The 15,399-nt window shown below is 35.9% G+C and overlaps 1 pseudogene; it reads right to left on the minus strand.

Annotated features, from left to right (window-relative positions):
- Positions 1-7,971: 7,971 nt before the first annotated feature.
- LOC136972140 (Kruppel-like factor 3) lies at positions 7,972-13,267 on the minus strand (annotated as a pseudogene).
- Positions 13,268-15,399: the final 2,132 nt, after the last annotated feature.

The following is a 15,399-nucleotide window of genomic DNA, read 5'->3' on the forward strand; positions in this document are numbered from 1 at the left end:
CCCGTTTGACTTCCCCTATTATTTTGCTTCCACCACAGTTATTACGCCAGATTATGTATTTCCGTGAATAACCAAGCTTCAATGCTGGCTTTTACTTTTTTATTTTAATATACACGAGAAGAAAACCTTCTTTACAGTCGTTAAATATAAAGAATAAACTCATTGTAAGCAGTTTGAACTTTACGGAATTTAAATTATTTGACCAGGTAGATTCTAATCTAACAGGGAAAGAACCAGATAAAAGCTACTGATCATAAAATTTTTATAACCGAATTTTAATTAACGGTTTAAAATATATATATATATAAGGGAGTTTGCGACTAATTACACGGTATAATATACTAAGTAACAAACAGATTTTAATTAAATCGGTCGAAACGGACAATTGATTGAAATGCCTTGTGGGTGGTCCCAAAACAATACAACATTGACTGCGTTGGCCTTCATACTTAAATACAAATTTTTCTCTATTAACGGCGATAAAATAAGTTAATTTGCTGGAAATAATAACATCATTTAGTATTATTTTAATTCTTATACATTCAGATAAAAGGTTTTATTTAACAGTTTCTAATTCTCTCAATCCTTCCGAGGATTGCTCATATAATGAATATTGACTGTTAAACTTCGCAGGAATAGGACATTATCATAAAACCGTCGTTTAGAAGAGGATTCCGGATACGACAAGCCTCGGGCTATAATAGTCCTACGTGGCCCCACATTTACAATTGTACGCGATATTATTACCGTCCATCTTCAATCAGAACTGACATTCGACTATTTAACTCCATGCTTTTAATGTTATAAGCAATTAGTGAAAGGTTCGAGTCGAGTATCGTAATTGTCGTTTAATGCTCTCGACTGTAATATAAAATGTGTTTAATTAAATCAACCGTATTTATCTCGTAAAAATAATTATAATGGCCTGCTGTAGAATGGAAGACATTAACACTTTTATGATTTAAACGTATAGATGAATATAAGTATTCTTTACGTGTAACATACTTCTATTGCCATCCACTCTGGAATTGTTTTTTAATTATTTGGATACGATATTCCATTTTGGTGGCTACGTAATTAATTGGCAAGTCTTCAATATAAAATTACACTGTATGTTACAACAAAGAACACGAGTAAAGGGAAGGTGAAAATAAGCCATAGTTTTTCAAGATTACATTAACTATTTAAGAAACTTTTTATTAATGGCAAAGGAAATAATTACGTGACAAGACCACATTCTTTCGGCCAAATTTCTTTGAAAATTTGTTCATAATTACTGGTTGCGTTACGTTGCCGTATTTCAAAGAATTTTTAGACTAGAGTCGCAATATTGCAAGAAGATTAAAGAATTTTTAAATAATATACGGTAAAGAATAGTTATAGATTTTTATAGTATCATTTTCTATTTTAATTTAACTGTAAACGTGCATACAATATGTAAATATTTTTCCGAATCTCGCTTCAATTTGAAGAAAGAAAAGAGATGACTTCATCGCTTCTCGTGTCTGATGTAAGTGATGTAAATGAAGCTTTCTAACATACCAATCTGTCAATTTCTAAGTATAATGTCTACATCATTTCTTATACATTTTGTTTTTACACAAAATTATATTCAATTGAATATATAGGCTATATATTATCGCTACATTTTTACAAAAATTAACTATAACTTAATATTATTTATAATAATTAAAACATTATTTTTTCCAGTATCTAAAGCAGAAAGTTCTGAGATAGAAAATGTAATAATCTGTTAAACGTCGGAATAAAAACACAAAATATACAATTTTTGTACACGTTTTTGTCATTACTAAAATATTCAACGGTAATTGAGAAGATTTAATACTATTTATGGTAATATTTTATCCGGAAAACAACGTATTATTCATATTTTACCGAAAAAAAAAGTTTAAGTTCCTCAATTAGTTACACATTTACAGCTAATACAATTTATAAACATGTATTATTCAGATATTTAAGTTTCCGTATTGATTCATTCTGTAACTCGATTTCTCCTTTTAATATCAACAAATTAAGCAGAATTAAATACCGTTTATACCGTATTTTTACACCTTATAGTCGAACCGTTTCAGACAATAAAGGCTTTAGCCCGATAATCTGGAGGACCCGGGTTCGAGTCCGGGAACTTTTTTACGTGTTTTGTCTTAGATATTTCGGTTTCCACACCTCAACACTGTTCGAAGTGGATTCTACCCATACAAACTCCGTACTGAAATGGTTTTGATGGGGGCCCTTTTCGTTCCATTAGCACTAACGAGCCCTTTTTATTCGTACCCATCCTACCCGGGCCTGTCTCTTCTTCGCTTAATCTTCCACTAGAGTATTTATTTCGACACATATAATCTTTAAAAAATACGTAAGTTGCCAGAAGAGTAGCTTATCGTTAACAGAAAAAACGCTTTTAAACGAAATTTTAACTTTAACTTTTGTATGAAACTTAATCATTTCTAGTTACAGAGAGAAAGAGACTTTTCGCCTAGATTTTGGATGGAAATCAACAAAAATATTTGTCTTAAAGTGAATCTATCGAATATCTGACAAGTTGTCAGACACGGGAAAGATAATGTTCTAAACAGATGTCGGATTTATCTCGAATTTCGTTTGCGGTAAATAAACAAGTTAAGCGAAAACCATATCGATTTACACATTTCCCGCTTTATTTTTCAGTTTCCTATACCACTGCTAACCCACTTTTCACTCCGCGGTCCTTCACAATAAACCCGATATTTGATTGATGTACCGGATTTTTCTAACCTAAAAGACATCGATCCGTACTTTCTTTTATTTATTATCGACCTCTGTACTTACGAAATTGTAAAATTTTCGATAATTTTTACGAGTCATACTCGTTGTAAATATAAATAATGATCTTTCAAAGGTCACAATCGAAACCGGAAGTCGAGCTGTCACGTTTCCGGTAGAAGAATTTCTACAATGTCAATACTTTTTATTATAGTTTGAGTTTTGTAATTGCTCGTTTATACAAATTGTTTGCATTTTAAATGCAAGATTTACCTAATTAATATTAAACCGTTCACTCGACCTCGGTTAGAATTGCGATAGAAGTTTATTAAAATTAGCATAAAGTAATCTAAAGTTAATCAACTACACGAAATAAAATGTATTTTTATTGCTGTTAGAATGTTGTTTGATTTATAAGCGAGAAATAATAATAATAAATGTTTTTATTTGTTCGGTATTACAGCCATAACGACCGCAAGTTATACTGTCGGTTGCTGGAATGCAGCCAAACACACTGTAATGCCCAAACTACGATCGCCTTTGGCCATTCATAAATAAAACAAAACTTGGTGCGGTGTATTTATAATTAAATTCTTTGTTTTATTATCGAATTATTTAAAGATTCATCCATTCATTCGATAGAAAACTTCTACTTTTAGTTGCCATCTTTCTTCGATTAAACGTTTGTTCCGGATATTTTTAACGGGAGATTTCAAATACTGTTCTTCACGCTACGAATAAGTACAAAAGATTTCATCATCATTTCGTCGGCTGGTACTACTCAGTTTACTGGACCCTTCCTCTTTAACTGTGGGTAGAGAATCGCAGGACATTTGTAAATGTATTCGATGACCATTAATCACGTTCGTCAATGGAAGGGTCAGATTTAACGTACGTCGAGAGTCTTTGTCCGTGCCAAAAATATTCGTGTGGGGCCCGAGGCGGTAGCTTAGCCCGTTTTGCACTCAAAGTCCCTGGCTTTAACACTTTCGAACTTCCGACGTTAGATTATGATCCTTTGTATGCGGGATACGCTATAACCGAACAAAAATATCTCTTTTACTTCTTTATTCGAGGGTTATTTTACGCGACGTTATATGCAATCGACGGAGAAATTACAGTTTTATCACTAAATATGTTAACGTGTAATTCGTAATTAATCCGGACAGAAAAATGTTGCAAATTATTTCGTAACAATTCAAAGCCGATATTCAGAATTCATATGGATGGGCCTTAAGGGATCAGGAGTAGAGTGGGCCCCTTAGCCATTTGTTTTTTGAACAGATGAAATGCCCAGAATGTTTCTTTATTAATAAAAAGCGTGTCTCTTTTTTATTTTCTGTTAATTTTATAGGGTAGAAAACAATATCTACCCGGAGAAAAAATCCCCATCTTTCCCCTCTCGACAGTCCCAAATATTTAGAATAATGGTAACGTTTAAAATTCAAATTCATTTTGTAAAATGTATTTTTTTTTTCTCTCTTTAAAAATCAGTGAAAAATATTACTTTTAAATAAATAAATAAATGGAATTAATTGCCGCAAAGTGTAAAATTGTTCGCTGTTCTACATTACGCGTCTATTAAATCGAGTTACGTAAATCTTCTATTAATAACGAGTCAATGAGAGTCATTTCTTAATAAATCCGGTTTCTACACCCTAGCTTAGCTTATGTATATTCTTTAATATACATTAATCTAATTATATAGCAAATTTAAAATATAAATCTTTGTCTCTAAGGTTTAATCCCGTTAGTAATTGAGTTTAATTATAGATTATTTCATTTTACTACGAAGTAGTGTGTCGTATTTGTTACCTATAACCTAGGGCAGTTCAATGAGATTATTATGGTCGTTAACCGCGGTAACATTTCCCTATTTTTCTTGCTTCATTTTACTAAAATCGGCGCTCAGTAGTAAGTGTTTCGAGAGAAATATTGCAACACGTTACGGTGACTGTCACCATTGTAAATTTCCAAATAATAGGGGGGGGAATAGACACGGTAAGAATTTCTCTAAAGGAGTGAGTATGGCGAGGTGATTCACATCCTCGATATTACCTAAGTCATTACCATATCCTGAACGATTTCAAGAAAGACTTGACGTCATTTTCACCATAGTTGACACTTTATTAAAAAATATACATGCTTGCGTATTGTAGATGAAATTTGTAAATGTTCTGTAATGAGCGTTAATTGAATAAATAATAAGAATTTGGGCGCGTAGGTCAATACGAGAGAAAATAACAACAGGAAACGGTGTTTGCGAGGTAAAACGTCAAAGGTTTACCAAAACAGCGCGACAATGACGGAAAAAAAACTGTATAAAATAAATGAAGCAAAACTAATTCTTCAATGTGTTAGCTTTGACTCGCGAGTCATTATCGAGTATGGACGGCGTAACCTATGTAAAGCCATTGTAACCCCCCTAATGCAGGAAGTGCTCTATTTGCTACGCTCTCCCCAAAGTTGTTTTCGAGAAAAGGATTTCTACTTCACACCGCAATCTTGACCTAAATAGCGGATCGCTTCCGCAATTATTCGAGAAATTTTGCCGTCGCCGTAAATGGGACGGCGTGTTCCAAATGATTCTACCGAATTAAGGTTTTGGACCAGTTAAAATTACGAGGTTTTTTTTGCCGTGCATCGATAACGACGGCAGATGGTGATTTATCAAGTAATTTCCAACAGAGCCGATGAGGTTTATGGTCTCGATTATCGTGAAATACACGAAGCGAGAAGGACGTCATACACGACTTTAAAACATAACTTGGTTTTTGGTCACGACGTCTCTTTGCATTTTGATCTTCCTGATAAAGGCGGGTTAAAGGTCGAGCCACCTATCGTTGTACTCGGGGCAGCATCTGGGCCTCATATGTTTCGAATTAGTCGCGTTTCTGCGGTTTCCCTTTTCGTTTTTTCTCGGTCAATTCGGAAAATGGAAGTAAACTCTATTAATTTTTAATATTCCTTTTAATCGAGACCAAAACTCTAAAGGTCTTCGACTTTTCTAAGAAAATTCAGTCATATGTGTTGAAGTGTCGCTGACGTGGCCGGGCCGCGAGGTTTGACAAACGATACGTGCCTCAAAACCTGACTTTGCCAATAGTTTTCGTCCGTTTTGCAGGAGTGGGGGAATGTCCCTCTTTCGGTTAAAGGAAAAAAAAGAAGAAAGATTAACGTTCAAGAAACGAGCTCGGTCAACTGCTCAATTTGTCAATGCTGCGGTTATATTCTTCTTACATTGTAACATCACTTCGATTTTCTAGATATCTTCGACAGCTTATTGCGAATAATAACTTAATAAAGAATGTCCTTCACGTGGTGGGGCGCTGATATAGTCCGGCGTACGCTCGGGCTGAGTTATTACGCGTGTGCGTGCATTTTCGGGTCCGGTGTTATCTACGATCTGCTCCATACTGCGGCCCACACTCCCGCCGTTGTGGCGCTGACGGGAGATATCTCTCGGTTTGGGTGTCATGCGAATGTGTCCGCCACCTTGGCTATCCCGTCGGTCGTTCCTGCGCTCTGTTGCTCTCCTGGGCCGTTTGACACTAATCGGGCTATTATTAATTCGTCGGTAGCCCTTTGTCAGGGAGTACGCCGTCTGGGTTCGCGTTCTAGCACTGATCCGGTCGTACGTTCATCATCCTCCGAGATGTGCCTCGGTAGCCATTCGTGTTGGTAGCGGTGCGTCCCGTCGGTTACGGGCTGCCGGTGAGGACTAAGGCGTGTGAGTCCGACCTACGTGTTCTGGACTCGCCTTCGGGAGCTGACTCGGGGGGCGTAGGTATGGTCATCTCACTTCGCGAGTTCTAGCGCGTAAGGAGTCTCGTGGCGATAGGCGGATCTTCTGGTCTCGGTGGTGGAGGCTGGGTGGCATGGTCTGGCTGTGTCGAATCGCGCCCTCCACTGTCGGGGTGTGGTCAGATCGAGGTGTCCGGGTAGGAGTGAACTTACGGCTTTACTGTGCGCTGATTCAGGCTCTGTCCCCGCGCACCTATCTTGTCGGGGGGATGGGATGTATGTGTCGGGTACCGCATACCTTTGCTCCAGTGTCCACCCGCTAACACATCTAAGGCCTCGGGCTGTATAATATGCGTTCGGACGGGTCGCTACTGTTCCCCGGCGGGGCTGATCGCCTGTACCAGCTCATCACGTTCAGCGGTGTACTCTCCGCTTAGGCATTCTGTGCGTTCCGTCGGTTAAAGGAAAAAAAAGAAGAAAGATTAACGTTCAAGAAACGAGCTCGGTCAACTGCTCAATTTGTCAATGCTGCGGTTATATTCTTCTTACATTGTAACATCACTTCGATTTTCTAGATATCTTCGACAGCTTATTGCGAATAATAACTTAATAAAGAATGTCCTTGGGTGGTCCTTTTTAACTCAAAATGAAAAGCAGAAAGCCGATACCTCGGAGCAATTTCGCCATCAACGCCTAGGCAGAGAAACATTACAACTATGTAATTAACGTCATTCCGAGAATTATGCTGCCCCGTATTTAAAAAAAAAAAAAAAAATGTGTAGTTGCAACATTCTATCTGGCCAAAACTAGTTTTGCTCATAAAATAACTTTTAAAAGCTATATTTGATGATGAACAAATCTTGTCAAATCTAATATTAGCGTGACACTGACGTGGACAAAGAATAGCTGCTCCATTATTATTATTCGGGGTATTGTTATGCCTCAAAAAAAATATAGTAAGAATAATCGATTTGTACTTTTTGAATGCACCGGAACATTTACTAATGAGCCACGTTTTTAAATTACTGTGAAATTTTTAAATAAAACAGTGCAAAGGATAAGGTAACGACGACATTTTTGATAATTTTTCAATAAATGAATATAGGAAAGGAGAAACTCGTAAACAGGCGAAAAACAAAAGTATTCACGAGAAAGTAGTCACGAAAGGAATCGATTTATAATGAGAAAAACGTTGACGAATCAATTAACCGTGTGACGGTACTCGAAGCTACTCCATTTCGTATCAAAATTCTACTTTAAAAAAGAATTCATTTTGATTTTGATTGGTAAAACGAGTTCAGGGTCTTTTAAGTAAAGGAAGGAAAGACGAAGAATTAATTGTGGAGTAGAATAGGTTAATTAGCAAAGATGTAGAATAAGATAGTATCAGAAAAAAGTTCTCACGAGATAAATATAGAAGTTTTCCTACGAAATAAGCATTGGAATCAATAAAAACTACAATACTTAATTAAAAAATCCTTTAATGTAATTGTATAACAAAGTTATTCGATATCTTAAAAAATTGGCCTTTTGCTGTTTACAAAAGAAAAAAGAGTTAGTTTCGTGGCACTTATAACAAAATATATAAATTTTCTTTTCGTTTTCACCCATGCGATATACGAGGAAAAAAGGAATGTGTACAAAATAAACGACGATGCCCGAGCCTTTCATTTCACTTTCTGTAAATGGCGCTTGTTATGAAGAGCCAAGTGATCGGATCGAGCGAAAGATCGATCGCACATTTTGCACTTGAAGGGTTTAGCTCCCGTGTGCTTGCGATAATGACGGGTCAGTTCGTCCGATCTGGCGAATTTCCAGGTGCACTCGGGCCACGGACAGTGATACGGTTTTTCACCTGCAACAGAAATTTACATACATTTTCAGCGGGAAAATACCTGTAACTTTCATTCGCAATTATTCTCGATTATACCGTATTACGAGGATTATCGCTAATTTAAAATTAATTGGTCCGTATCGATTCTCGAAACTATTATTTCTATTCAAGTAGCTGGAAACAGATAACGAATTAGAGAATTTTACTACCAGGTTGGCGCTTAAAATCTCTTAATTGCACTTCAATTTCCGTAATCCTTATCGATTTTATATAAAGAACTTTGATTTTCGATACGATAAAGTGTAGCTATCACCGCGTATCGGTCGAGTATTCTCGGTATGACGTTAAGGGATTATCACCGGCCATCAATGTTTCTATTGCAATGTTATCGAACTTTCCCATTTCCTAAAATTTCTTTAAAAATCCAACGAAAGTGAGAATTATGTGAAGGAGAATAGGGAGAAACGAATGGCCAGATTCCAAGCGGGTCGAAAGCTAAAGAAAATTTGCTGGTTGGCTTCCTGTGTTCATCTCTTAAGTGCAGCTGGTTGGACATCTAAAGAAAGAGATTTACGACTACTGGGGGATAACCTTAACTATCATAAAACTTTCTAGGTACAGTATCGAATTTTATTGCACCCTGCTCTTTTCAAACATCTGCTGTTAGAATACTCGGCGGAAGTTTTTTACTTCGGGAACGACACCGTATATATAAATATAAAAAATAGCGCTGGTTACGTAATTTTAACGAAAATTTTCTGACGTCTCACCTGTGTGGATCCTTTGATGTGCCTTCAAATGAGAACTCTTCGTATACACTTTGGGACAACCTGAAAATCAATAACGATCGAATTTTTAAACAATTCCCCTAATGCTAATTAGTTAATTCAAATGAAAATTTTCCGACGAGGCAAATCATTTCTATTTACGGTCGCTCACTTAGATGAATTTAATTCTATTTTGGTAATAATACATAAATTTATTCTTATCGTAGTCTAAATTCTATTTTCATTCTATTATCTCTAGTATAAACTGGAAAAAAGTATATTCATTCGGGTAAAAATAAAGAGGATTTTCCTCGAGATAGACGTGTTGCCCTTTCATTTCCGTCTAAGCGTTTGACATGATTTATTTTACGAGTTTTTTATCATCTCGTCATCGTTGCTTTATCTCGTAATTGTTTTTGACTCTTAACTGATCTACCTCTATACTTTACATAAAAATCAGTTTTAAAATGCTAAAAACGAAAGAAGATACGACCCGAAAGTATAGCGGCCGTGTTACTCGGGAGACTTTTTTACTAATTAAAAAGGCTGATGTAGCAGTATGGATTAAATCCGGTATTTTCTTTAACGGGGATTGTACGGTTTTCTCTTTAATGAACCATATAAATGCTAATTCCGAGAAATATTCTCGAGAGAGAAATCCATAAAATAAAAACTCACCGGGGAAACTGCATCTATGAATTCTTCTTTTTTCCAATTCGGGATTGTTTCTCCGTTGGTTGGCCCCCGTAGAAACATTTGGTTGACGACGTTGGATTGGGAGGAGTAGAGAGGAGGTGGAGTATTGGGATGGAGCGCAGTGTCCGTAGCCGGACTACCGGGTTCGGAATTTGGAGGAGTCGGTGGCATGTACAATATATGAGCTATGGCAAACTGCGGTCCCATGCTGGTATATTTATACGAACAACTGGCAGTTTTGGTAATTTCGTAATCACTGTTCAGTTTTGTTTCGGTAGTTTTATCGTATACGGCACAGCTCGTGTCGTCCATTTCTTTCTTTATACAATTTAAATGGACGGGTGCTTGATTGACGTCGAGTATTGGATAAGTACTCGTTGGTTCGGTCTGCATTCTTTTCACGTGGGAAGATTTATTAACCGATTTACAGTCTGTTCCGAAGTCTGTCTGTTCTTCGAAGTATTCGTCGACTTGAGATGCGCTTTCTCTTCTGGCCTTCTGTAAGCCTTCGGGTACACTAAGATTGCAAAAATCGTTCTTACCTAAATATGCATCTAGTTCGTTTTCTTCTGCGATAAACTGAAATCAAAATTTCTTTCTTTAATTATTTAAGTAAAGGAAAAGGATGGTACAAAAATTATGGCTAAAATTAATTAAAATAATCTTCGAAATTATTCGTAACCGGAGTGTTTAAAGTTATATCGTGTATATCTTTTATAATCTTTGTTTGTATGAAACTCCATTAAGATCAGTGAACTAGTGTTAAGTGTTAGTTACTGTAGAGAAAGCTGAAAGGCATACAATTCACTTTCATCTGTCATGTGTTTTAGTGTAAGGAACGTCGCCAATTCTTCTGCGAGACACATGGTGAACATCTTGCATCATTGTTCCCTTCTGTCGTTGCCGACCTTGTCCACGCGAACTTCCTGTCTCTACCAAAAACGTGTGACATCAAGGTCGAATTGAAGACTCCCTTGTGGGAAAGGCAAACGGAAAATTGATAAAACCCCTTCGTTACTTCTGTTAATTAGTAGAGGAAAGATAAATTCGATCCAACAACCGAGCTACGAATACGTGTTTCTCACATTTTGACATCTTATTCGGCGCCTTACACGGCGAAATTAACTCGTCAGAGAAGAATGAAGTCCCCAACAGATCTGGAGAAGTCGTGGGAACAGGAGAGATTGCAGACGGGACCTCCCGTCGAGTGATGAATTAATGGTAGAAATGTAAAGATTAACCCTTAAACGAAATCAATCATACCGTGCTTAAAACAAACATCGTTCACAAAACTTCCTGTGTTTAGTGGCAGTGATATAGTGTTTGTTGCAATCAAAAGCCGAGCATCTTTATAAAGCTTTGTTTATGTAGCTGCTAAACAAATTGAACTCGTATGTATCCGCATAATTGAATTATTCTCCATTAAATACTTATAAAATATAAATAAAGACCACATTCGTTTGCTAAATGATCTAAGTCTAGAAAAATTTCATTAAGTAAATTAATTAATATGCTTTATAATGTGGTCTGGTATAGAAATATATCCATAGAAAATAAAATTAAAGAGAAGATAAAATCAGAAAATAAGAGAGTCCAAATGTTTGGCCACTTAAGAACTTTAACGCGAAATCTTCTTAAGTGGCCAAATATTTGGACTTTAAATCTTTTTCTTTTTTTAATTTTTTATCTATACGATTAAATTACATTTAGGACCAATTATTCCCAGTGAAAAGATTTTGTTCCTTCCTCTTTTTAAGCCATCCCATCAACGAGGATTAACATAACAACCTTTGAAAAATGTCTTAGCTCGGAGGGATGGAGACCATTTGGGTATTAAGGAAGGAGCACGGTTCACAATGACAGATTGTATTGTGCTCCATTTATTTAACTATACAAATGGCAGGTGCCACAACCGGTGGCCGACCTTGAGATTCATTGCTTTATTCCCTAACATCGGGAATAAGTATTTCTCCTTTCACTTTGCCTACGGGCACACTAACGATCTGTTTGCGGGAGATCACAGCTTGCCAACTTTTCAAAATCTATTTGATTTACTTGCGACTCTCTCTATTCACTTCTTCAAAAAAAAAAAAAAGCTTTCCCAACGAATAACGGAGTTATAAATTCGAATAACGATTCTAGACGAGATTAAATCGAAACAGGACGACAAAACTCACCGTGTATGTGTGTGTGTAATCAACATAAAAAAAGCAGCTTTGTTTACATTCACAGAACGGAATCCGGTCGTAAGAGGAAGATCTACAAGAAAAAATACAACGCATTTAGAATATTTTAACATCCAAAGCGGCCATAAAAATCTATAGCAAATTTCTATCTTAGAAGGGGGGGAGAAAACAAAACAAAAACGCGGTAGAACGGTCCATTAAATGTCACAAATAATAATAATAACTTGATAAATCGAATTTCTCACTAACAGTAATCGAAACCAGTTAGAAAAATAATATGCATTTTATACGTCCAAGGATAAGCCAACGACTGTCCATCTCGCATGTCAGTCCCCAGATAACAATCCTGATCGTTATCCTTAGAAAGTCTCTCTCTTAATGATGTAGCTACGCGGGATTCTCATTGCGTAATAAACCCGCATCCGTTGGCAACTTCGAAAAAAGTTCAATCCCTACCACTACTAAGATTATAAGAGACAGAGAGAGAGAGAGAGAACCACTTTGGATAAAGTAATTAATAAAATCGATTAAAAGAATGCCATAAAATAAATAAATAAATAAATAAACAGGGAACTTATCGAGTTTTCGAGTGACAAGGTGATAAAAGTCGGGAATTTAATGCATATAAAAGAAGAGCCGAGATTAAAAACAGGTTTTTCTACAGATTTAATTAATTTGGTATGTGACGAGACTCGACCTTTACATAAAAAATTTAAAAATATATATTATCGAAAATAATGACGAAACACTTAATTCAAAAAAAGAAATCGGGGCATTAGTCAGTTCCTAATCCTGTTTCAACCTTTTGATACTCTCCTGCATGTTTCTAGTTTTCAACTGTCAAAACCTACGGCTGTCGACATGTTTAACTGTCAAACTTTTTTGACAGTCGAACACATCAACAGTCTTTTCACGTGTCAAAACAAAAATAACGTAGCTAAAATTAGTTTTTTCTTTTCTTTAAAAATCTCTCTTAAGGAAAATAAATATATTTAAAACAAAAAAAAAATGCTAACCTGTGTTTTAGTGTGCTGAAACAGAACGGAAGGTAATTGTTTGGAAACAACGTAAGAATCTGGAACTATTTGATCTCCTTCGAAAACATTCTCGTGGTCTCCCGTAAGGTCGAAACTCTTTTCCATGTTCCGCTCTATTCCTATTGTTGACGTCCTCACATGGAAGCGAGTTCGAGTAAATCCTCACTCAAATAATGATGAATAAACTATGGATCAGTTCGATCCACGTGCTACAAGGCGCGGGATCGAAACGTGTCTGAAGTCACAACACGTTACACTAGACGGAAAGAACGTCGATTTGAAGTGACGTAGTAGCTGAAAACGCTTCCCATTGGATAAATCGAAGTAGTAACACGAGGACTACAACTAGAGACCCTAAATCATAGTGTTACGTAAAAGATTAATGGGTTTGCAAAGGGGCAAAATAGTTGAAATTTTATTAATCCGATTTAATCCAATCTCGATAGAAAAATAATTCGTAAACAGAGTTTGCTGCAAATTTCTAAGAATAAAGCATATAACGTGTTGGGTGAATTCCCAAATAGGGTCATTGTGGGAGTGCAAGCTCATTGTTGATGTCGGGGAGTCAGGTTGATCGAGATGAAACTTTCCGAGAAGTTCCATATGTCGACCATATGGATAGAAAAATCTGCCTTTGATCTGTTATTTCCGACCTCGACTAAGATAATATCCGTGATTAAAGAGTAAATGAACGTCCGGATATTTCATTATTAAATTTGCAAATGTAAAGCGACGATAGAAGATCCTTATAATATTTTCTTACTTTATATATAAATCTTTAAAACGAGTCATTTCTGAGGCACGAGACACGTTACTTTATACCAGGTAAACAGGTTTAAGGCACGAATTGGTCGAGGAAATGAAACAGAACACCTCTACTGCACTCGTACTGACATTCTCTCCAGTGATTTTTGTTGATTTTAATCATAGTTATGTGTGTCGTAAAGATACGGATTTGCAGTATAGAACTTTCTACACTAGAATTAGAAATGGCCTTAACAGTTTCCTTCCGGATATAAAACGTAGAAGGGACATGGCGCATACCTAGGGCACTCCGCTGTGCCTAGATAACTATCTGACATTTCGTTACATCCTCTCTAATCCGAGATAACCTTCTTTGTTAGAGCAAACTAAATGCATTTTCTTATCTTCCAAGTGTGGAAAATATCCCGTGATATTTCATTAACAGATAATTGTAATTTGCAACATTATTTAACACGGTATTCTTTTCTAATTTTTAACCATTTTACGATCTTCCTGTATTAGATAAGCCTATATATTCCTGTAATTATACGTGTCTAAGAAGAACGTTTCCTCTACATTTTCCTTATGAGAGTGACTCGTGAAAGATTTCGTTTTCTATTTATTTCTTCTATTTAATTACTATTTATATTCGTGTCTCGCATAATATATTTATTATAAAACATACTTCGGTATTTAACATTGTTAGACGTATTTTATGTTAGTTTTTCCATATGTATTCTGCACGGAGAAAATAATGTGTTGACCTAGTCAGTATGGAATCGTGATGTCGTACTTTCTGACCAAGTATTTTAATGGAGACAGATACACTACGGGACAATAAAACAGTCTTTGAAAACATTACCGTCGGTCTTTTTGAAACTGTGAACACAAAATATTATTTGTTTTTCTTTCTTTCGGAAGGAAACTTTTGATGGCCGAATGTGTTTTTCGCACATAAAACTAGCTATTTACAATCCGGTTCTCTTTCCTCCTTTACTGTTTTTCAATGATATACGTATAACTAATTACGTCTTATCGAATCTTATCAATGTCCTACTCCGCTCTCATATATGGATTTGTAAATATTACAATGGATTTAAAATATATGTATTATTTCGTCTCGCGGAATGGATTGAACACCAAAAAAAATGACATCTACACAATATAATTCCAGTATATTACTGGAATTACATTGGACTGCTTTATCTTCCATCTTCCAGTCTATTTTAGTTCTCATTTCTTCGGTAACCGACCCTATTTTTTTTACTATAAGCTGAGTAATTGCTTGTATACGTGAAAGGATAATTATTCACCGCACCGAGAGGGAACTCCCAGTACGATATAGACTTTATTCCGATTAATTTATCAAATTCTTCCCCCTTAAATTATATTAGAATCAGTTCGTTTGAGGTTATAAATGTAGGTTATAATTGAGTAATAGAAACAATGTATAAATATTCATTTTCTCGGTGTTCACATTATTGTTATTTATATAAAAAATTATAAATAAAACCAATATATTCTTATCACAAGTCTTCAAGGTTTCACCCAAGAAGTTGTCCTAGTCTTCAAGGATAAAATTATAATAAAAGATTAATGAAATTCGTAAACTTATATACCTAAACAAA

This window comes from Centruroides vittatus, unplaced genomic scaffold, assembly GCF_030686945.1.
Source record: "Centruroides vittatus isolate TY-2023 unplaced genomic scaffold, ASM3068694v2 contig_1057, whole genome shotgun sequence".
Lineage (NCBI taxonomy): Eukaryota > Metazoa > Arthropoda > Arachnida > Scorpiones > Buthidae > Centruroides > Centruroides vittatus.